General features: G+C 37.4%; 1 pseudogene; it reads right to left on the bottom strand.

Moving 5' to 3' along the window:
- Nucleotides 1-10,196: 10,196 nt before the first annotated feature.
- LOC112309220 (PDZ domain-containing protein 11 pseudogene) lies at nt 10,197-16,300 on the bottom strand (annotated as a pseudogene).
- Nucleotides 16,301-24,763: the final 8,463 nt, after the last annotated feature.

The following is a 24,763-nucleotide window of genomic DNA, read 5'->3' as shown; positions in this document are numbered from 1 at the left end:
ATTTGCTACTTTAAACTGATGAAAAGGCGTATCTGACCCTCCTGTGCCTGGGTAATAGGGATCAGTACCTGACAGATGAATCACCCTTTTTGGTGTGGACTATCTTTTTTAACCACGGCATTCTAGAGCTGCCTTATGAGGGATCATAGTAGGTGGCCAGTCAGCTTTTACAAGCAAACATTGTATCTAACTACCACTTAGAGAGCCTCCCTCAGTCCTTCACCTTTAAAGGTAATCACAGATTAATATCGACTGTTCTTTAATTTAGTGGAATAACATAGTATTCACCCTGTTATGACTGTTGTTGTACTCAATATTTTTTAAAGATTTTATTTATTTTCAGAGAGAGGGAAAGGGAGGGAGAGGGGAAGAGAAACATCAATCAGTTGTTTCTTGTATGCTCCCTGACCAGGGACTGAGCCCACAATCCAGGCCTGTACCCTGACTGGGAAGCGACCTGGTGACCTTGTTCTTTGCAGGATGACACCCACCCAACTGAGCCACACAAATCAGGGCTTTTGCTCAGTATTACTTATCCATCCTTTCTGCATGGAGCGATAGTTATTTTTCCTTGATATATATAGCATTCCATTATCTGTAATCTCAATTTTTCCTTATCCATTCTATTATAGATGGACATCGCCTTTATTTTTAGTGTTTTGTTTTTATGAACAATGTGCTATGAAATTTTTTATATGTCTATTAGGGTCCATATATGTGTTTTTCTTTTGGATGCAACTACACCTGGCATTACTTAGTGTATATGTGTCCAGATTTACTGGACACTGCCGAGCAGTTGTCATCAGTAATTGCATCGAGATGTACTCCACCATCAGAGTGTGAGAGTCTGGTTTGCTAAATTCATTCAATTTTAGCCATTTTTATAGATGCTTAGTTATATCATATTCTGATCCTGCTTTTCTTTAATGACAAATGATAGTAAGCATCTTTTGATACATTTATTGACCTTTTGGAAGTTAGACAAAATTGTGTTTATTGGCCATTGCTACAAATTAGGAAAAAGACTCATTTTTCAAGACTCCTCAAGGCTGTCTGCTGGGAAAACTGTTCCAATAACCTCACAGGGCCGCAATGACTTGAAGGTGTGTGACAACCCCTGAAGACGTTCAATGCACAACTTGACACCTAGTGTAAGCAACAGCCCCTGACAGGCAACCACTGCAAACACTCAAGGAACGTAAAGAATTCACCTCAGAGATTTTCATGGGCCAAGTGAAATGCAACCCTGCTTTTTTATAAGATTCTCTTGGACTGTAAGTATACAAAGGGAAGCAGATACTGAAGAAAGGGAAAGATAACCCTGGCACTGAATTCTTTTCGGAACGTCTCTAATGAAAAGAGGGGCTTGGTTTAGAGAGTGGACACCATGGGTGATTTTCAAACTATTTCATCACCTGTCTGGTGCAGGCACTGACCTGTGATATGGGTGCCAGCCATATAGGGCTTACAGCTTAATGGATGTATACCGATGTGCATGAGTTCTGGGTACCAGGATGCCAGGGGCCAGCATGGACTCAAGGTATTTGAGAAAAAAATGGATACTCACAAAAAGGAAAATATGCTATGAGTAAACACTTTCCTTTATAGTTTTTGCTACATCAAGGTTCTGATGCCAGTGCTATGGAATCTAAATTCTCTTATTAACCAGAATTACTAATCCTGTATGATGCCGTGGAAATCAACATGTCTTCCTGTAGGCAAATTTGCTTCTGTCTTTAAATTTAGGACTAACGCCTTCTCTGTTTGTCCTCATTTGTTTCAGATAGTTTATGTTCAGATTCTGAAATCAATGAAATCTCTTGCCAACCGAGGAGATTGTTGGAAAGTTAGGTGGGTACCCCTGAAGTGTTTCAGATTCTTCTTACATTTCGTGTGATAAGAAATGTGAAACATGTAACATGAAAATATTTTATTAGATGTACGTTTAAATGGATAAAGCACCATTTGAAAGTTGTTCTGAGTTCTGAACAGAAACTGTAGTCATATTCATAAAACTTAACCTCACCAAAATTTAAAAAATCTTTGAATGTTTGAGGTAAGTCTTATGACCTTTACTTTTTTAAATCACTGTAATATAATATGACAGGTGAAAGCTTATAGCATATAAAATATTTTCATTAGATATATACTTATATACAAGAGGACTCCATTGAAAAGTAATCTATGTTCAAAATATAAGCTACAGTAATATTTATAAAACCTATCAAAATGAAAAAATCTTCCAAATGTTTAGTGACAAATCTCATGACCTTTAGATTACCGATTGCATTCAATTTCATTTTTAGTCCTTTCAATTATCTTCCCGATACTCAGAGATTTTACAGGGAATTAATTCTTCTGTGGGAGGGCTTCATCTCCATTGTGGGGGGCAGGAGCCATTACTCCTTTCATCTTATGCACAGCGTTTCCCCATAGTCATTTGGGGAATGATGAACTATTGAAGCCTTTCTGCATGTAGAGAGGAGGCACGAGTTTGATGGTCATTTATGTGGAGTGAGGAAAATGATCTTATAATGTTAGTGATTATGCTAATTGCTTCAAAGGGGTGTATGCAGCATGTGAATAGAGAAACTAAAACATGAGAAACTAATAATGTTGCTAAAACACTCAAACAGCATCTATAGATGGCTTAACTTTAATGTAGCATTAGAAAAATAAGTTACTCACAATTATCAATACATAAGATATTTTTAGATTAAAATTTGATCAACTTTGATAGTATCTGTCTTTACCTTTATTATTTTCTAAGACTTTGTTTGAATTTTGATATCAATATCTCATATGCAATTTGGTTAGCTCTCCACTTCAGAACTTAAATAAATCGTTGCCCTTAATGCTGCCTATATGAGGCAGACATTTCAGTCCCTTAGAGAAAACATGAGCATCTCTAGGTCAGCTTGCTTTTATAATAGTGTTGGGAAGCCCAAAGGCCGCATATAAATAAGCGTATTTGAAAGCCCTTGGCAGAGTGGTGCATAATGTGTAGGTAATGACTAAGATATAGTGAACTGAATTTCAATTCAGGCTGGCTAACAAACTAGAAAACGAACATTGCTGACTTAAACAAGGTTTGGTGGAGGAAACCGTATCACTTACTGCTACTTTTCTTAAAATGGATTGTTCATGTTATTTAATTATTCGTACTATTGCCCTGAATTAATTAAGCAACCACAGTCTTACTAAATCTTTTGAAATACAGACAGAGATGTGGCGTAGGGCGTGGGGGTGACATTCTCCTTCAGCTGGCACAAAAATAGGTATGTGCCAAGTGGTCTCAGTGAGAACAAAGCAATTGGCCTGGAAAGATAAAAATAGTATTGGGGAGTCTCTCAATGGGTAATAATGAGTAATACAATATTGGTTATTTTCTTCACTATACATCTTAGAATAAGCACGTGTATGGAATTCCCTTGATAATTTCAAACACACTTTTATGGGCTTAATTTTGTTTCTTTCCTAATTCAGAAATATTTTATAGTTCTCCACTATTCAGTCAAGCAGAAGAACAAAATACATTATTTATTGTTAATAGGAAACAGAACATTTGTGAGGGACATTCTCCTATTACTGATTCTTAATGCAAAAATGTATTAAAACTATATAACACTATCTTAGAAAAAGTAGAAAATTCCCTGCTTTAATTGGGAATTCACCCTGTATTACTGTTCTGGATTTTAAACAAAGGTCACATACATGACATTAATTTATTCAGTAAAAGTTGAATGCTGAGTGGCAGAAACTGCTGGTTGCCTATCAGTTTCCTTTTCCCCTTCTTAAGAAGCAAGTGTCGTAGTCTCACCTGATTGCACGGCCGCCCAGCTAGGGACTATGTTTGCTGGCTTCTTTGACAGCTTGTGGTGCCATGTGACTAGGTTCTGGCCAGGATGGTGCAGAGGGATGGATGCCTCCTAAAATCTGTGGAACATTCCCTTTCCCCCTTTCCATTATGTCAGAGACCCTTCAGTACAAAAGCAGTCTCCTCCAGTTGGAGAGAAATAAACTCTGATCTCATAAAAGTCCCTGCATATTGAGGTCTGTTAATTATGCCAGCTTATCCTTTTGGTCAAATAATACACCTGTTTTATAGGTATAATATTCATTGCATTTTTTGGGGGCATACCATTGCCTTTCTTTTTTAGGGTAAAATACCAGCATACATAAATTCCATATGATTTGACTCACATATGGAATCTAATGAACAAACTGAACTGCCAAGGAAAATTGGGACAGACTCACAGATGGAGAGAAGGATGACAGCTAAGGTTAGCTGGGGGAGGTTAGGAGGTGGAGGGACTAAGCAAAAAGGAAAAAGGACTCATGGACATGGACAACAGTGGGGCGATTGTTGAGGGGAGGCAGAAAAGGGACTACATGGTAATGGCAAAATACAATAAAGATTAAAAAATAAATTCCCAATACGTATATCCTACAGGTAAATTATTTTTGGAATGACATTACTCAAGGCCAACCATCCTGATATTATTGCAGTAGCAATATACCCCAGACTGTTAGTGCTCCGACTGCATGCCTTTTCTCCCTGCTTTGGGCACATTGCTCTTTCCACAAAAGCCTGTGTTACAACCATAGCACCTTGCTCACAGAAAGACTACCAGCAGAGAGTTCATGCTAAATCTCAGGCATTATCTAGCTCATCTTCATAATGATAATATCTGAAAAAATCTCGCAGTACTACGTATAATAGCTGAATGGAAACAGCCTAAGTGTCCATCAGTAGAAGAATTGATTACAAAGCTGTGGAAAATTTACACAATGGAATACTACACAGCAGAAAGGAGGAGGAATTCCTACCATTTGTGACAGCATGGATGGAACTGGAGAATATTATGCTAAGTGATATAAGCCAGTCAGTGAAAGACAAATACCATATGATCTCACATATAAGAGGACTCTAATGTACAAAATAAACTAATGAGCAAAACAGAACCAGAGACATGGAAACAGGGAACAGACTGACTGCTTCTAGAGGAAAGGGGGGAGGGGAAGAATGGGGGAAAGAAGGGGAAGGGAGTAGGCAAAGAACAAGTGTGAATGACCCATGGACATGGACAACCAAGTGAGGATGGACTGTGGGAGCAGGGGATGGGGGGATGGAGGAGGGCAAAGGGGGAAAAATTAAAACAACTGTAATAGAATATACAAGAATTTTAAAAAGTCATCATGTTGAACATTACATCTCCAGAAATCATGTATCTTATAACTAGAAGTTTGCACCTTTTTACCACTTTTACCCAAATCCCACTGTCCCCACACCCTCAACCTCTGGCAGTCTCAAATCTGATCTGTGTTTCTATGAGCTTGGTTTTCTTAGGTTTTGGACTAAGTGAGAGCATACAGTATTTGCCTTTCCCTGTCTGACTTACTTCATTTAACACAGTGCCTTCAAGGTCCCTCCAAGTTGCAAATGGTAGGGTTCCACTCAATTTTAGGGCTGAATGGCATTTCATTGTGTCTATACATCATATTTTCTTCATCTATTCGTCCATCAATGGACACGGGTTGTTTCCATGTCTTAACTAGTGTAAACAATGTTGCCGTGAACATGGGGATGCAGGTATCTCTTTTGGACAGTGATTTTATTTTCTTCAAATATATACCTAGATGTGGAATTGTCACATCATATGGTAATTCTATTTTTAATTTTTTGAGGAAACTCCATACTTTTTTCTATAGTGGTTGCACAAATTTACATTCCCACCAACAGCAAACAAGGGTACCATTTTCTTCACATTCTCACCAGCATTTCTTCTTTTTTTCACCAGCATTTCTTATCTCTTATATTTTGACACTAGCCATTCTAAGATGTGTAGAGTGATATCTCATTTTTTGATATGGATTTCCATCATAATTAGTGATACTGAGCACATTTTAATGTACCCACTGGCCATTTGAATATCTTCTTTGGAAAAATGTCTCTTCAGGTCCTTTGCCCATTTTTAAGTTGGGTTATTTGTGGGGGGTTTGCTATGGAGTTTTGTGAGTTCCTTATATACTTTGGACATTAACCCCTTATCAGGTGTATGGGGTGCAAACATTTTCTCCCATTCTGCAGGTTGCCCTTTCGTTTTGTTGATAGTTTCCTTGCTGTGTAATTTTGGCTTGATGTAATTCCACCTGTTTATTTTTGTTTTTGTTTCTTAGGCCTTAGGTGTCACACTTAAAAAAATAATTTCCCAGACATGTGTCAAACGTTTTTTCCCTGTTTTCTTCCAGAATTTTTATGCTTCAGGTCTTACATTTAAGTATTTTGAGTAAATATTTGTGATATTTATAATAAGGGTCGAATTTCCTTCTTTACATGTGACCTGTGAAGAGGTATAGCTTCATTCTTTGCATGTGAATATGCAATTTTACCAGCACTTGTTGAAGAGACAGTCTGCTTCCCCACTGAGTGTTCTTGGCTCTCTGTCCAGCAGCATTTGACTGTGTGTGCGTGGGTTTATTTCTGGGCTCTGGGTTCAGTGCCATGGGTCTTTGTGTCTGTTTTTATGCCAGTGCAATAGAGGCATACTTCATTTTGTTGTTTTTCTCTTTACTGTAATTCATAGATGATGCATTTTCTACAAATTGAAGGTTTATGGCAATCCTGCAAAAGAGCAATTCTATAAGGTTGTTTTTCAATAACATTTGCTCACTTTGTGTCTCTGTGTCTCATTTTGGTGACTCTCACAATATTTTAACCTTTTCATTATTATTGGATTTGTTATGGTGATCTGTGATCAGTGATCTTTGATGTTATTATTTTAATCATTTTGGGGCACCATGAACCATACCCACATAAGGTGGCAAACTTAATAAATGTGTATCTTCTGACTGTCCCACCAACTGGCCATTCCCCCCTCTCCCTCTCCTTGGGACTCTCCATTTCCCGAGAAACAGCAATACTGAAATTTGGCCGATGCACAACCCTCCACTGGCCTGTCAGTGTTCAAGTGAAAGGAAGAGATGCACATCCCCCACTTTACATCAAACACCTGAAACATTTCAGTTTAGTTAGGAAGGTATGTCAAAAGCAAGATAGGCAGAAAGCTAGGACTCGCACCAAACAGCCAAGTTTTGAAGTAAAATGAAAAGTTCTTGAAGTAAAATAAAATTTTCTACTTCAGTAAACACAAAAATGATAAAGCAAAACAGCCTTATTGCTATTATGGAGAGAGTTTTGGTGACCTGTATAGAAAATCAAACCAACCACACTTTCCCTTAAGCCAAAGCCTAGTCCAGAGCAAAGTCCTAACTCTCATAAATTTTGTGAAGACTGAGGGAGGTGAGGAAGCTGCAGAAGAAAAGTTTGAAGCTAGCAGAGGTTGGTTCGTGAAGTTTAAAGAAAGAAGCTGCCCCACAACATTACAGTGAAAGGTGAAGCAGTAAGTGCTGATACAGAAGCTGCAGCAGCAAGTTTTCCAGAAGATCCAGCTGAAGTAATTAATGAAGGTGGCTACACTAAACGACAGGTTTTCAGTAGAAACAAAACTGCCTTATTTGGGAAGAAGATGCCATCTAGGACTTTCATAGCAAGAGAAGTTAACGAGTGGCTTTAAAACTTCACAGGACAGGCTAACAGAGATAATTTTGATGTCCTTTAGTTTTTTATTTTTTGTTGATTACTTGATTGCTCTGGCTAAAATCTCTAGTACTGTATTGAATAGGAGATGTGAGAGGGCATTCTTGTCTTTTTCCTAATCTTAGAGAAAAGTCTTCAACTTTTCACACTGAGTGTGATGTTGCCTGTGAATGTCCTATATGGCTTTTATTATAGTGAGGTATGTTCCTTCCACACCTAATTTGTTGAGAACTTTTTATCATGCATGGGCATTAAATTTTGTCAAATGCTTTTTTGCATCTATTAAGATGATCATATAATTTTTTAAAGATTTTATTTATTTATTTTTAGAGAGAGGAAGAGAGAGAGAGAGGGAGAGAAACATCAATGTGTGGTTGCCCCTTGTGCACCACTTCTGGGGACCTGGCCTGTAGCCCAGGCATGTGCCCTAGTCTGGGAATTGAACTGGTGACCGTTTGGTTCACAGGCCCGCCCTCAATCCACTGAGCCACACCAGCTAGGGCTGATCATATAATTTTTATATTTAATTCCATTAATGTGATGTCATCATTTTTATTGATTTACATACATTGAAACATCCTTGTATCTCAAGGATGAATTGTACTTGATCACTGCATATGGTTCATTTAATGTGCTGCTGACTTTGGTTTGCTAGTATTTTGTTAAGAATGTTTGCATCTATATTCATCTGAGATATTGGGCTATAATTGTTTTTTACTTGTAGTGTCTTTCTCTGGCTTTGGTATCAGGGTGATACAGCCTCATAAAATGGCATTTTAAGTGTGCCAAAATGTTCCATGTTTTATAAAGGGTTTGAAAATGATTGGCATTAATTCTTTAAATGTTTCATAGATTTCACCAGTAAAGCCATCTGGCCCAGGGTTTTTCCGTGTTGGAAATTTTTTTTTTTTACTAATTTAACCTTCTTACTTGTTATTTTTTCTCTTTCAAACCTGGTAGGTTGTATGCTTCTAGGAATTTATTCATTTCTTCCAAGTTGTTCAACTTGTTGGCATAGAGTTGTTTACAGTAGTCTCTTATGATTCTTTGTATTTCTGTGGTGTCATTGGTAATGTCTCCTCTTTTATTTTTAATTTTATTAGTTGGGTCTTCTTTTTTGGTCAGTTTGTCTAAAGGTTTTTCCATTTTTTTCTTTTTAAGGAACCAACTCTTAGTTTTATTAAACTTTTCTATTGTTTTCCTCTTCTCTTTCCATTTATTTCTCTCTAATCATTATATTTTCTTTCTTCTAATGTTGAGCTTAGTCTGTTTTTCTTCTAGTTACTTTAGGTGTAAAATAAGAGATTTTTCTACTTTCTTCATATATGCATTTATAGCTATAACCTTTCCTCTTAGTACTGTTTTTGCTGCATCCCATAAATTTTGGTACATTGTGTTTCCATTTTAATTTGTCTTAAGATACTTTTTTATTTCCCTTTCAAGTTCTTCTTTGATTCATTGTTTACTCTGAAGTATAATGCTTAATTTTTATGTGTTTGTGAGTTTTCCAGTTTTATTCCTGTAATTGATTTCTACCACACCATCATAGTAGAAAAGACACTTGGAATTATTTCAACATTTTTAAATCTGCTGAGACTTGTCTTATGGCCTAATTTATGATCTATCCTAGAGAAAGTTCCATGGACACTCGAGAAGTGTATTCTTCTATTATTGGATGAAATGTTCATTCTATATCTGTTAGGTCAATCTGCCCTACAGTTTTCAAATAAACTCTTTATTTATTCTCTTTTTGGAGGATTTATTCATGTTGAGAAGTGGGTACTAAAGACCACAACTCGTATTGTATTGCTGTTTTTTGTTCCTTTTATTTCTGTTAGCAGTTGGTTTAAAAGTTTTGGTGCTTTAATGTTGGATGCATAAGTATTTAAAATTTTTATACCTCCTTGATGGCTTGACCACTTTATCATTATATACTGAACTTCTTTGTCTCTTTTGACATTTTTAGCTTAAAGTCTATTTTGTCTAATAGAGGTATGGTTACCCCTGCTTTCCTCTGGTAGCGCTTGCTAGAGGTATTTATTTTTCCATTTCTTCGTTCTCAGTCAATATGTGTCACTTCTTTTCTACAGCATGGCACTGTACTTTCTGGGGGAGAGAACAGGAGGAGGGAGGGGAGAAACAATAGGATCCACTGGAGTCTCTGAAATGTAAGAGACTGGTACTGTAAGGATGGGATAAGATAGCCAAGTAGATTAGATGGAAGCTCTCTAAGATTCTTTTCTCAACTTGCTTCTATACTTAAGTGATATGACATATGTGTAATTGCCTAGCATATGGCATTCAGTAAGTGTCAGTTGTCTTTCTGAGGGGCGCTACCCACAGAGTAGGCTATACCCAGACATCCTTCTCCTTTCAGGAAATGAAGCTACCTAGAAAACCAGATAACTAAAAGTACAGCAAGGTTTGGGTAATGCAGTTGGCTAGCTGGCTCAGTGCAGGACCTTACTGTCTCCCTATCTTCCTTACTCTACTCTGCTAAGGTAGGAGTAAGAATAGAGTCTCCCAAGTGGCTTCCCTGAGGCTTGGCCAGCTTTACCTAGAAGATTCCATGTGGAGGGCTGTGGGTTGCCACTCTCTAGTGCACAATCCTCTCTTTTTGGCGATGATAATTGTAGAGAAAGAAGTGGACATACATGTGGATTTCGTAGACTATCTTCAGGATCTCAACAGCCTTACTGTGCTCAGTATCTTAGAAATCCACATTACTCACAGCTAGGACGTGTTACCCTTCCTGACGTCCTGCTTATTGTGTGTCAGAGTCAGGAATCACCTTGTAGATCAAGATGCCTAGCTGGGAGGCCTTTTTTTGTAGGATGTTAAATCCTGAATGAGTTCCAGAGAGCTACTTCAGTGTGATGATTTGGGGCAAAGACTGGGTCAACTCATTATTGTAGCCTGGGTGGTATACCCTCTCTTGCGGAGGAAGCCATGCTGGAGGATTCTCATAGGCAGGCACACAGTCCCCTGGGCAGTCTTCATAAGGAACCCAGTTGTTCGTCTCTGGCAAGGTCCTGCCAGCAGGCCTCTGCCAGCTCAGATTCTGCTCACCACCAATTCAGTCTGGGAACTGGAGTTTTTATGTGTGTCTTTAAAGTTAAAGTGAGTATTGTAGAGATCGTTGGATCTTTTTTATTTTTTTAAGTCCATTCAGCCATCTACATCTTTTGACTGAAGAATTTAATCCATTTATAATAACATAATTATTGATAGGTAAGATCTTACCATTACCATTTTATTGTTTTCTGTTTTAAAGATTCATTACTCCTTTTATCTTGCTGTTAGGATATTGCTATAGGTCTTTTGCTATAGGATAACATTTTGTAACAGTGTGCATTGACTCCTTTATTATAATCTTTTTTGTGTAATTACTACATGTTTTTCCTTTGTGGTTAAAATGTTGCTTACATAAAATATCCTTTATTTGCAATATCCTGAATTACATTGATGACAACTTAACTGTGATAGAATTTCTAAACTTTAATTAGTTCTACTCTACTCACAGTTTAGGTTATTGATGTTATAATTAACATATTTTTATGTTGTGTATCCAAAAACAAATTATTGTATCTATGGTTATTATTAATATTTTTGTAACTTTTAAACTAGAGCTTTAAGTGAATTATATACCTCCATTACAATATTACAAAATCTAATTCTGACTATTTATTTCCTTTGACCAGTGAATTTTATACTTACATCTATGATTCTATAATGTTAATTAGTAATCTTTCATTTCTACTTGAAGAACTTTACTATTGTTTGTAAAGCAGTTCTAGTGGTAATAAACTCCCTCAGTTTTTGTTTGTTCACAAAGTCTTTATCTCTCTTTGTGAAAGGAAGCTTTGCTACTTTCAAAATACTCTCTTTGTCTTTGAATTTTGACAATGTAATTATAATATGTCTTGCTGTAGACCTTTTTGAGTTTAACCTATTGGGGATTCTTTAGGCCTCATGAATCTGGATGTCCTTATGCTCCCCATTTGGGAAGTTTTCAGCAACTGTTGCTTTAAATATACAGGGTTTGTCTGGAAAAAGTCTAGCCATTGCTAATATAATGAGAACAGTTTGCATGACATTAATGTAATCTGACAGCCCAGGAGAGTGGACTGGGATGTGCATGTGTCAACAATGACAACTTCACTGTACTAGCCAGTGGGGATGCTAAACGCCATGGAGTGATCATGTGTACTGCATGGCCATCACATTCAAAATGACTGAGTGAGTAGAGCAATGAGTCTACATCAAATTTTGCATTAAGCTTGAACATTACTCCATGGAAACTATTTGGATGATTCAGAAGGCTGCAGCTATGGACAACTGGTGACTGGAAGCTTCATCACAACAATGTGCCTACTCATACATCACATCTCATGCAGAGTTTTTTGGTGAAACATCAAATCACCCAGGTAACTCAGTCACCCTACAGCCCAGATTTGCCATTCTGTGACTTCTGGTTTTCCCAAAACTAAAATCGCCTTTGAGAGGGATGAGATTTCAGATCACCAATGAGTTTCAGGAAAATACGACAGGGCAGCTGATGGTGATTGGGAGAACAGTGTGAGTCTCAAAGTGCCTACTTTTAAGGGGACTGAGGCATCATTATCATATATACAACGTTGCTTGTATCTTGTAGCTTCTTCAATAAATGTCTCTATTTTTCATATTACACAGCTGGATACATTCTGGACAGACCTCATATATCCTTTTTTTCTTTCTCTTCTCCTTCTGGGATCCCCATAATACATATATTATTTCCTTTTATGGTTGCCTACTAGTTCTATGGGGATTCTTTACCCTTTGTTTCATTATTTATTTATTTATTTATTTTCATTTTGCTTCTCTGAGTAGATAATTTAAATGACTTATCTTCTAATTCACTGATTCTCTCTTCAGATTAGTCAAGTATGCTTTTGAAGCTCTTTACTGATTTATTCTGTTCAGCCCTTGTATTTTTTAGCTCTAGAATTTCTGTTTGACTTTGTGGAATTTCTCATTTTGTTCATGCATTGCTTTTTAAATTTTATCTATTTGTCTGTGTGTTCTTGGAGTTCACTAAAATACTCTAAGAGGATTCTCTTGTCAGGTTGCCTAGTAGGGCAGGTCTGGGTACTAATCTTTAGAGTAGGTGGTTCTATGTGTTAGCTTCAATGACCAGTTGGAGTAGTAGAACATTCCACATGTCTGGTATGGCTAGCTGTTTGGTGACCTGAAATAGGCAGATCTGTGTGCTGAGTTGTTAGGCCAGATGGGCCAACTGACGTTGCTCTACAGATAGGCAGAGCCATCGGCTTAGCTCTCTGCTCACATGTCAGTGTAAGTGTGTCTATAGGATGTTGCATTTAGCTTTCTACATATTCTGGTTAAGTTTCCTGGTTGGGCAGCTTTGAGTGCTGTATTCAGCAGTGGTTGGGGCTACACATTAGTTTCCTTGCTTGGCTGGGACCACAGAACAAGCTCCAATACTGGCAAGACTTACTGATTGGGTACAAAGTCATACAGAAATGTATACCAAGCTCCTTGGCCAGATGGGGCCACTGACCTAGCTCTATATGGGCAGAAATACTGGCCAGACTCTCTGTTTGAATCCCACTGAACCATGAAGTGTCTTGGGTGCCCTGGCCAAGTTTCCTCATCAGGTAGGAATAAGGGCAGCACTCAATAGTAGGAAGGGCTATGAATTAGCTTCCCCATCTGGAAGATTCCTGTTCCCAACAGAACAGGATCCCAAGCTGGCAAGACTCATTGGTGGAGGTCACAAATAAGGCAGAACTGTGCAACAAGCTCCCTGACTAGATGGGTCATTGCTTTTGCACTGTAGAAGGTCAGAGTCACTGGATGAGCTGTCTGATCAAGTGCTACTGCACAGCTTATAAGGTGCTCCTGATAGGCTTTCTAACTGGATGGGTACAGGGATTAATGTTGGCAGTGTGTGGGGCTATGAATTAGCCTCCCTGACCAGGTGGGGCAGCAGAGCAGGCTCTATGGCAACAAGACTTGTTTTAGGGGATTCCCAGCTCAGGCAGAATTATATACAAAATTCCATAGCCAGGTGGGTCTGCCAACTTGGCTTTGCAGAAGGGCAGAACTGCTGGCCAGGCTTTCTGCTCAAGTGTGGCTGGGCTACACAACTTCCTGGGTATCTGTCCAGGTTTCCTGGTTGGTCAGGAGTGAGGGTGGCAAAACTATGAATTAGACTCCCTGCCTGGGTGGCATGGCAGATCAGGCTTCAAAGCCAGCAAGGCTCATTATGTGAGGTCTCAAATTGGACAGAAGTGTGTTCCGAGTTACCTGGCCAGAAAGGGCCACTGTCCTGGCTCTGAAGATGGGTAGCACTGCCCACTTACTGCTGCTGGGCTGCGGAGCTTCTGAGGTACTCTGGCAAGGCTCCTGTCAGGCAGAGCTGGGGTTACATTCAACAGTAGGCGGGTCTATGAAGTAATGTCCTGCTCAGGGTGGAGGGTAAGAGAATAGGATCGAAGGCCAACAAGACTTGGCATTTGGGGTCCCAAATCAAGCAGTACTGTACACCAAGTTCCCCATCTGGACAGGACTTTCATCTTGGCTCTGAAGGTGGGAAAAGCTGCTCTTTGGGATTTCTACTTGGATGCTTCCATGAGAAGGAACTAAGTCTGCCAAGATTCAAGTTCTGGTTGCTGGATATAAGCCCTGCCCCTCTTCATCACAATCTGACCTCCAGTAGTCAGCCCAACACATTCTCCCCACAATCTTCGTGAGGTAAGATCTAAATGAGCTTCCCAGGAAGTGACACACAATGCTGAGGGAGCTGGATGTCCGCCTTGGACTCTCTGTTTCCCCCCGGGGAAAGTGTAGGCCCAAAGGGCCCTCTCCGTGTGATGCCGTGGCATTACAATGGTGATGCAATCAGAGTGCAGTCGGTCCTATTACCTTCTAATGTAGTCTTTCTTGGCCTCTGGGATCCGGGGAGGTGCTTCAGCCTCATTCATGTGTTTCAGGGTTTTCAAAATGATGTCTTGTCTATGGATAGTTGTTAGTTGAACTTTCCGTGAGGGGAAGTGAGATCAGACAGGACCTATGTTGCCATCTTGATGCTGGTAGAACTTCATTAGTTTTTAAAGATAAAATGTAGGATTAAGATTGGTTTTAAAGAGAGAAATTCAAAGACAGAGACTCAAAAGAAAAGAAAATGAAGAGAAAAAAATCACTTTCTTTTTTTTTAAAGAGTCTATTTAATAATCTTAGAGATTTAGAGTTATAAAGGAGGTTTTATAATAATAAATTTCTTTTTTAATATTCTCACAATAAGTAGGAGAGTTTAGACAAGAGGGCCCAAAAGAAGTGCTTTTCAATTTCAGAACTGGTATTTTTCAATGATCTCTAAAAGATCCTAGAAAACTTTCTTCCACATTTTTAGTTTAGTTTATAAAACTTGATCATTTTCCCTTAGACCTTTTGCACAGAAAAAAAGTCCTAAAACTTTAGTGTGCACATCCTTTATCTTACTCAGAACACTGGTCTCTAGAACCTCACTTTAGATTTTAGCACATACACACAAAGACACACACACACTGACTGGTTTTCCCAAGACTGGGAGTATTCTGGTAGAACCTTAGCTTCTTTTCACCTAACGCGAAAAGTTGCCTTCTAGCATGTTTGACTATCTTTTGCTCCTCTGTAACTATTTCAATTAATAAAGAAACACATATATTTTCTTCTGAGTGATTTCTATTCAGAGTTTTTAAGCCTTTTGTATATTGTACGTGGTGTCATCAAATTTTTTATTACTTTTAACAGAGTTCAAGGGTCTGGCCAATAAGTGGCCTACAAATTCCTCCTGTCACAGAAGTTAAACACAGACACAGATACACAGCAAAAATCACACAAGCATACACACAGAGGCAAACATATTGAGCTTACTTGCAAGAGCTTAGGTCTCCAAGTCAGCCAGCCCCCAGGAGCCCTGTCTCTGCTGAGTGCTTCTCTGCCTGCCTTCCTGCACCACGGTCAGATGGCGCACACCCTCAGCAGATGAGCGGAACACGGGGTAATCCGCCACATCATGTCAGACCCAAATGTCTAAGAACAGAGAAACAAAACAAAACTTGTTCCTTTTGCTTCTGTTCCCTTCCTATTAAATTCTAACAAACACCTGCTATATTATGAGACAAGATATTTGAGGGATGGCTTTCTATAGTCTCTAGGAGAGTAAGGCCAACCCAGTGAGAAAAGAGAATCTATACTAGATTAGACCATAACTCGACAGCTTTCAGGTGTTGAGAGAACACTGATGAGACCCTTGCACATTTTCAAATGGCCTTGAACATGCAACAGTCAACAATCTCCTTACCTATACCCTCCCCTGACCCACCATTTTACATAGATTAGAATGATTTCATGAAACCTTTCATTCCTTAGCAGTGTTCATTAAATGAAAGAATGAATGGCTTGGATTCTAGACCCGCATTACTAGATAATTGAATGTGTGATAATTGTCAAATAATTTATCCCGTTACCCTGTTTAAGCCAAAGGGATTAACTAGCTGACTCTAGGTGACCAGAGTCACCTCAGCTTTAAAGTTCACTGATGAGGAGTATGGGATTTAACTGATAGGAGAAATAAGGTCCAGGCAGGTTACTTACTCAGTGTCTGTAGTGCTCATTACCGACAGAGATGGAACTTGGTGCTTGATGTCTCGGCATTGGCGTTATCATTCAACTCTCTCTTCCCGTGGTTTACACTGCATAAAATTTTGAACTCAGGATGGCTTTCCTCCCATTACTTGATATGTTTTGCTTCTATCAATAAATGTTTAAGTATTAAAAGTTCATTTATAACAATCTAACATGATCAAATTTTGATGAACAAAGTAAATAGAAAATATTAAATATATATCTGAGCAACACATAACCTTTTGAATTTTCAGTAATCTCAATTATTATTGTTATTTCTCCTATGGGGAAGGGATTCCCACCCAGTAGTTTCCAAATGGGTCTCCACCCCATGTCTCCTGAGAGAACTTGGGAGGGGGCCTGATGCTCAGAAGACCACTCATGATCCTCCAGTGGTCTCTGAGCAACACCGCAGCAACACGACTGCACCAGAGCTAGAAGGCTTAAGCAATGTCCAAATATTGTCATTGCAGTGGGTATTGAAAAAGCTAGTTTCTTACAGGGTTGAAAATAAAACTTTGTAAGACAATGGGAAAATTTATATCTGCACATGTAGGTTAGCAGTATGGAGGATGGCCTTGTAAATGACTTAGTTATCAGCCTGGATCAACACTGACTGATTAGGTGAGGAGGGAACCATCCCAATTCCAAGAATTTACTAGAAAACGAATATAAAGAAAAATACATTGATAGTAACCGTACCATATTTCAAATGTAATAAATAATAATTAAGGCTTAAAAGTCTATGTTTCAAATTAAGACTGACTAGACCTCAGTATTGAACCATTTAAAATATATCCACCAAGACCTTGAAAGTATTTGGATATATTTGGACAAATTTAACTTGCAGCAGGATGTGTCACAAAAAATAATCATCTTTCATTTTAAAAATAGAAATATACTGATGCATAAATGTATTGCTTATCATGTATCAGTCTGCAGGGTATTATTTTGCTCATAACAGGAAATGGCAGAAGTAGGAAACTATATTCTGGTGTAAAACGGAACTGAACGATCTTTGGCAATTACAATGCATAGACTATACTGGTCCCAGTGCAGGAAGCATAACAATTTGCATATTTTAATTTAGAGGTTAGGGACCCCTGTCAAAGTAACAGCTTGGACCAGGTCAGCAAGGAAAAATCGAGAAGAGAGAAATAATTGAAAAGGCAGTTCCCAACAAAATGAAATTTGTCTCGTTGTCACTTAAGGTTGTCTTCTTGTCTTTCTGAGGGAGCAAGGTCAGCTTACAAATGAAGGGAGAGTAGGGCATGGTAGATCACTGAGGACCAAAGGATAATTTTTTTAAATAACAGTGGCAATTGCAATATATATTTATGAAGGAGAGAGAAAAAGAATGCACACAGCTTTCCAGTTAAGAGTCAGCAGGTGTTCTTTGAGTAGAAATATTGCAGACATGTCCATGGCAGATCTTAACTTTGTCCTCAAAGACAAGCAGGTTACAGAGGAGATGAAGTGCTTAATAAAATAATTTAGTGTGACATATTGATATTGAAGGCTGGAGGCAGAAAAGGATTTGCAACAAAATTAAGGTATGTTTCTCTTGAAACAGTTCTCCGTTCCTTTCTCTGAGGGCTCATTGAAGATTTTCACGAGAAAGGAGCCTGTTTTCTTTCTCTCTCCAAGTTTATGCTAAAACATAGATGCCAATGTAAAGTTCAACATCTGCAATCACACGAAAATCTCATTGGCAAATAGTGCAGAGGAAAGTCAAGTTATAAAATATTGCCTTGGTTATGTTTTAGAGAGGTTTTAATCTTTCCAATGTCATGCGTTTTCAGTTAAAAATGTACACTAGTAAACACACACACACACACACAAAACCCTAGGGCACCATCAGTGAAGAGAATTAGGCCTGAGAAATGTTAGTTTTAGATAGAGGCACTGGAGGATGGCTAGAGCTACCACGAGAACATAAAAACAGAAGCCAAATTTCCACTCTGAGTGGGGTGAACACTGTCACCAGTATCTGGGTATAGTAAAAACCCTTGCTCGGGAAAATGAAGATAAATATTTCATGCTTATGTTATAGTTTTATCATTTACATAAAAAAAGAAAAAATTCCCACAAAAAAGCCATATTCTGTGGTTGGCAAGCTATTTTCTGTGCGAACACAGTAGGAGGAAGCCCACTCATCATGAAGGCTCACTCTGTCTGTGGTTTTTAACTGGTGGAGCATCACAGGTCAGAATGTGCAGATAGGCAGGTAGGAAGCATGAAATGTGTAAGAGCATCCCTCTTCCCTGCTGAGTTGAGAATTCAGGGTATACCGTAAATTACTAGGTGAAGAATCAAAATATAGGGGTGAGAGTACTAGCTCCCTAGATGTGCAACCTTGGATGGATCAGTTAATAACTTCAAATTTTTGTTGTTTTTCCATCCTGAAAAAACATATTGCTCTACCTCACAGTTTACATGAAACTATATACATACAAAGTATGTTATTTTAAACTAAAAAGTGTGTTGCAAATTTAATTTCTTATTAATTTCTAGAGCTGAATGGACATAATTGGCTTCTGGATTCTTTGAAACCCATTTGCTCAGTCACTTTTCCCTAAAGTTAAATCTCAATCACCTGTGCTTCCTCTTTAGCCTTAATTGGCTAAACAATGTTTTCACTGGCTCCTACATCTGCCCGTGGCGTATCAAGGGGAGGAGTGGATTTGTCCTCCTAAATATATTTTCAATATGAAGAACTGTTGTTCCAGAAACAGTCCCAAATTTCTGTCACCCTAGTGACTCCTCAATTCACTGTGATTTTTCCCCTCTGGAAAATAACATGAAAATGTATTAGTTACAAAACATATCTAATAATGAGATCATGTGAAACTTACACAGATTTTGCTAAGAAGCTGCTAAGTGGCACTTTTGGAAAGAAAGTTTATAGAATATACTTGGCAATGCTGAGTAGTTCCATGAAGAAGAAAAAAAATGAAGAACGAAAGACCACACAACACTTGCTATGAAAAGATATTACGTTTTCTCCAGAGAAGCAACACTTCCTCCTTTGTTCTGAAGGTTCTCCAATAACTTTAAAGCATTTTTGCAGATTACTTTACCTAAAATTATTAAAACTCACAAAAGTATCCATGAAGTAATAAAGTGGAAACTATTACTAGGCCATTCAAACATCTATAGAAACAGTGGTCCTAAGAAAATGTGACTTATCTAAAACCCCCTAAAAAAAGAAAATAATAACCTGATGGATCCAGAAATAGAATCTGAGATGGTGACTCCAAACACTGGACAACGCTTCCTCTCTTCCGCATTGTTATTGTTAACAGCCTCTGCACATAAACAACCTCCTGCTCCTGGAGCATGCATGAGATCATGCTGACAAGCCACACATTCTTTCCATGAGAAGTACTGCAGTTATGGCCAATGAGCTAATTCTTAGAATGTTCATGTGTCACAGCTAGGACACACACAATGTCACTGTAAGTGCAGATTATTTTTATTTGTTTTCTTAAACTAAGCTTTAGTTGAAATTTTAATTTTAAGCTTTAGCCCATAGTGTTTGCCTAAACTTCATGCTCTGTCCTTTTCTAGTCCTACCTGTTCTTTCCTCCCTATATCAAATAATGAAGAACCAGACCATGGTAGAATGGATTTTTAACAGATTTTGTAATTTAGCTGTTGTCACTTCCATAAAGGCTGTTTATTAAACTAACACATATTATGGACATGAAATAGAATTTGGAAGGTTTGAAAGCCATTCAAACCTGACCATGAAAAATATATCTGATCATTTAGTTATGTCAGGATTACACTTGGTCTTGAAAATATTTGAAAAACTGAATATTTTTAAGAAAAAATACTTTCAAAGAGCATCTCAATGGAATATAGGTAATTTGTGCAATTTATATGTGCCTTTTCCTATTACAATACTTTAAGAAATGAAAATGGAAAAAATGATATTGGCTCTTCAAACACCAGCTGAAGTTGTAGTTTGAAGGCCCTTTGCTCATATATATGGCTTAAAAACTGTTGGCACACAGTGGTTTTAAGTCAGACTGGCACACAAGGGCAAAAGCCATTACCAGCTTCATCTTCTCTAAATATGAAAGAGGATATTCTGGCTGCATTGTTGGCGGCCAGCAGTTCCTGAATCACCCTCTGCAATCTTTCATCGAAGTGCTCATGAAAACAGGAAAGGAGATGCAGTAACAACGGAAAATAGAAATATGCATCAGGCTAATGTTGGAGAGTCAACTAAGGAAAGCTTAGCCTGCAGGGAGAACAGTGAAGCCACTGGGTTAATGAGGTCGGGGATTTCCATCTACACAGACTCATAGAGACATAATCCACCTTTCTGTTTTGTGAAAGCTCCTCAGTATAGGATCCCAACACATTGTCCACCCGTTGGCCCCACTGCAATCTTTCATACATCTCTCTGACCAATATTCCTCAGGAATGAGACACTACTGAGGCCAGCAAGGCTGTGGAAACCCCTTGGATCCAGATGTTGGAATGTGTATTTCACCATTTGGGGGTTTTTGCAATGTGAAAAATACAGACAACTTTAGGCTATATAAAATAGCATAAAGTAGCATAAAATAAAGTTATGATGAGATAATCAGACCATCGAACCACAGGATTATTCCTCAGGCCAAAAGATCTTTTCTAAATGAGAGACAATACAGAACCAGAAAGTTGACTGGGTTTCTGAACAGAAATATCTCCCACATCTTCAGATCTGAAAGGATGATTCCAACTGGACTTGGATATTTTGATCAATACCAACAAAGAATAACATATTCTCTACAAAGACAAGAGACTACCTTGTAAGAATACGTATGGAATGAAGTTATTTTACTATGCAAAACACAGGAAGTATAGCACCAGAGGAAGAGAGGAAGAATGTATTTTGAAAATATTTCTAATAAAAATATAAAAGCTTATATATTTCTCTATTTACTTTATGCTCTAAAAATTTAGAAAAACAAGGTTCCTATAGAACAAGAAAATTATACATTATTATTATTAAAGCAGATTGAAATCAGGAATGAGTGGGAGAGACAGAAATCAGAACGGTTGTTAACAAGGGTGGGGGTAGGAGAAAAGGGAGCACTATTCACTGGGTACAAGGGTTTGGTTTTACATAATGAAGAGTTTCAGAGATGGTTGGTTATACAACACAGGTACTTAACACTACTAAATTGTACACTTAAAATGGTTAAGATGGTAAATTTTGTGTTATTGTGTTTTTATCACAACTGAATTTTTTAAAATAAACAATCAAATATAAAAAAATAAATGAATTGCATGAGGAGTAAGCTAAATATTGGGTTGGCAAAAATGTTTGTTTTTTTCTGTAAGATGGCTCTAGCAGTGCTTAGTTGTCTTTAACTTCTTTGGAAACAATGTTGTTAGATTGTATTGTGACAGCTGTCATAGTGTGCATTCTAAGAAAGCTTATCAAAATTTGTGAATTTTTGTGCAGCCATTTTAATATTGAAGATGGAACATTTTCAGCATATTATGCTTTATTATTTCCAGAAAGGTAAAAATGCAACTGAAATGCAGAAAAAGTTTTGTGCAGTGTATGGAGAAAGTGCCGTGACTCTGTCAAAAGTGGTTTGTGAAGTTCTGTGCTAAAGATTTCTCACTGGACAATGCTTTGTGGTCAGGTAGACCGGCTGAAGTTAACAGCAATCAAATCAAGACATTAACTGAGAACAATCAACATTATATCATGCGGGAGACAGTCGATATACTCAAAATATCCAGATCAATAAAATTATTGGTGAAAATGAAAAATGTGTATTTACAGGAAAAACTATGGCCTTGTGGGCCAACCAAATATAATGGAGGTAAAGAAGCTTGCTATGCAGCTCATTGAACAAGAACATGAGTTTTGGATTAAAAAGTGTCTAATTATATATCCTGTTTCCACTATTTTCCAACTATTTTATCTTGGAAAAGTTACTTCATCTCTGAAGCCCTTATTTTCACCTTTAAGATGGATAAAGTAGATGGATTAAGATGGATAAAGATGGATAAAATAATAGTACATTCTTCATAGGTTTTCTGGTGAAAGTTCATTGAGATAATACACTCAACGTCTTTAAATGATGGATGGCATAGTTAAGTGCTCAATAAATATTAATTATTATTAATATATTAAAAACTGGAACTATTAATAGAATTAATACAGAACTTTATCAGCATTATAAAACTGGAGCTTTCAATAAAATGTAAAAACTTGAGTGTTTGTCTTAGGATGCAGACGAAAAACATAAGCACATGGAAATAATGAAAGAAAAGTGGTAAGTATAAAAGTCAGACAAAAATATTTAAGGTATACTTCATTGGTGGCATAATAAATGAAAGTAATAAATAAATTATAATAGAAACCAAATTTTCTAAGCTAAATATTTTGGCATGCAGAACAAATTACCTACCAGACAAGTAAATGGAGTAAAAACAAATTGACATATGTTCATAAGCTTTTTTTAATTGTTGTTCAGTTATAGTCGTCCCCATTTTCCTCCATTACTCTCCCCTGTCCTACCCACCCCCCACCTCCCACATATGTTCATATACTTTTGTTTTCTTTTCCATATATTTGTAGTTTCAACTTTTTAAAGTAGTCTCCTTAATTCTATACAGGCAAAACATTTTTCAAAAGTCACAACAAAGCAAACAACAAAAGCCAGAATAGTTGCACAGTTATCTTCAATAATACAAAAGTCTAGAAACCATTCAAGCGACATTAGGCCTCATAATGTCCATTGCCACCCGAGGTCAGGCAGGAAGGGAAGGAGTGAAGAAGTGCCGTGCTGAACTGCAGACTGCAGGTGCAGACAAAAGGCGGGGAAATTGCCACTCAATGCTGGGTCTGTATCCCTATGTGAGGTGCTATGCCAGAGCTGCCCCCTATTCAACTTTTTGAGAAAAGCCAGAAATATGAATTTTTATGTGAAATTTTCATATTGTTAATGGCATCAACAAATTCACATTTTCTGCGAATACTCTATAGGCCAAGAAAAGCACACCAGTAGGCACGATGTTCTCTCAACTAATACCCGGTCACCAGTTCATACAGAACAGAGGGGTAACCTAAATGATAAAGTTCCATTTCTAGCTAAAGATTTTGTTCGTGTATAAAAGAAAAACATGTTTTCTGATACTGATCACTTATTTTTCTGTATTTATATATTGCATTTCTTTTTTCCATCCTTTTGTTTTTAAACTTATTTCTTAATATGTATACATTGGATATCCTTTAGGCAGCTTATAGTTATAACGTGCTTTTTAAAAATCTAATTATGCAGTGCCTCCCTTTTCACAGGGTTTTTGGCCATTCAGATTTAAAGTGATTACTGACAATGCTGACATTTGTTTTCCATTTGTCCCATCTCCTCTTTGATCCATTTTTCTCTTTTCGGCCTTCTTCTTATTTGAGTACTTTTTAATGAATCCATATTATTTTTTGGTCGGTACATTAGCTATGACTCTTTATTGAGTTATTTTAGTGCTTACTTTAGAATATAAATTCCATGTATTTAACATATCACAATTTAACTTCCAGTGATAATATACAAAACCACGTACTATTACAAACTTAAAATGATGTTCTTTATTTCTGCCCTCCCAGCCTTTGTGCTATTGGAGTTACATATTTTGCTTGGACATATACACCACATTATACATTGTAAGTAATTTTTCTTTAAGGGGAAGATTCTCATTTAAAGATATTTAAATAATTTTCTTAGAAAGATTTATATGGATATATAATTAACATTTGCAATGCTCTTCATTACTTTCAGGTGTGTATTTTTGGACAGACTTTATTTAATCTTTCTGCCGGAAATATAGCGTCGATAGGTGAAAATTTCAGATGGACAGTTTTTCATTTAATACTTCTCGTTTGCATTAATTCCAATGAGAAATCTGCTGTCACACTTATCTTTGTTCATTTTATGAAATGTTTTATCCCCACCTCTTTCTGCTTTAAGATTTTCACTGATTTTAAGCAATTTGTGATGTATTTTTTAAAGTCTTCCTCATGTCACTTTCACTGAGGTTTATTGAAATTCTTGGAATTGTGGATGTATAGTTTTCAGCAAATTCAGAAAGATGGTTATTTTTCAAATGTTCTATCTGTACCCCTTATTTCCTGTCTTTCAGGGACTCCATGCATATATTTGTTCCGGAGCTCACATGATATTATGTCAAATTTTTCAGCCTTTGATTTTTTATATCTTTTATTTTAGGTGGTTTCTATTGATATGTCTTTAATTTCACTAATCTTTTCTTCTGCAATTTTAATCAGCCATGAATGAATCCCATCCAGTGAATTTCTCATCTCAAATATTTTAATTTTTATCAGTACAAGTTCAACTTAAATTTTTAAAAAATATCTTGTGTGTTTTTACTTAACATATTCAGTCTCTCCTCTAGCTTCTTAAACATATGACATACAGACATAATAGCTTTTTAAAATATCCTATCTAGCGTTGAGCGCCT

Source organism: Desmodus rotundus, chromosome 3 (assembly GCF_022682495.2).
Source record: "Desmodus rotundus isolate HL8 chromosome 3, HLdesRot8A.1, whole genome shotgun sequence".
Taxonomy (NCBI): Eukaryota; Metazoa; Chordata; class Mammalia; order Chiroptera; family Phyllostomidae; genus Desmodus; species Desmodus rotundus.
This window is presented reverse-complemented; position numbering and strand designations above follow the sequence as displayed.